The sequence below is a fragment of the Rhamphochromis sp. 'chilingali' genome (assembly GCF_963969265.1).
Source record: "Rhamphochromis sp. 'chilingali' genome assembly, chromosome: 20".
Lineage (NCBI taxonomy): Eukaryota > Metazoa > Chordata > Actinopteri > Cichliformes > Cichlidae > Rhamphochromis > Rhamphochromis sp. 'chilingali'.
This window is the reverse complement of record NC_137947.1, coordinates 19149169-19150059: the sequence shown is the minus strand read 5'-3', so window position 1 is coordinate 19150059 and position 891 is coordinate 19149169.

The window sequence follows — 891 nt, the reverse complement described above, 5'->3', positions numbered from 1 at the left end:
TAAGTTGGTTCAGGCACAGATACTCGACAGTGAAAAGGAAAAGTGATGAACTCCTCCTGCTGCTGCTACTGCTCAGCGCTTTAGCCTTACTTTTCGAAACTGGTAAAGTTTTGAGAGGAGGTGGGAAGGGGTTGATATGGGAGGTAGGATTTTTTTTCCCCCCCACCACCACCTTCTCTTTCCTGCTGTTGGATAGCAGTGCAGCCATTTCGGGGTCTGCTGATCTAGTGTGGGCTACAAATCAATCCTGCTGCATCTGGAACGCATCTGGTGCGCATTTTTTGGAACAAGAAACAGAGCATTTAATCTATATCCTATGGCTTCAGCAACTGTTATTACATAACCAAGCAGTATTTTTACAACGTTTTAAAATTAAAAGCACAAGGCTGGAGTCGGGTGACTTTAACTGACTGCAATGTTTGCGTAAAAGGCTCCTCAGCTTTTTTTTTAAATCCAGCTGTTTCAGCATCAGTTTGTGCCTTTCCTGTTTACTGCTCAGATTAGGAGTTCTGATAGTTTTCATGTGACACTGCTGATAGACTTCAGAAGAAATCAACAGCTTCCACCACGTGCAGTCACCAAATGAGAGGACACACGAGCTGTTTTTAACTGCATGATAATAATAAAAGTTCTCCATCCATTCATTTACATTTTGCAATTTTGCAGCTAAATTATAGATGTTTTATTTCTACACTGGCAGCCGCAAGCGCCAGTAGGTTCCCTCACCCACCACACCCTGTGCAGACATCCACCCACCCTGCATGACTCACAGCGAGTATGACTCTAATCTGCTCAAAGGATGGAAAAGAAATGGCCCCAAGGACAGTGTAACGGAGGAGGAGCTGCTGCTCCGCTCACATCTATGTGCAAGTTTGAATAATGCCAAATCTT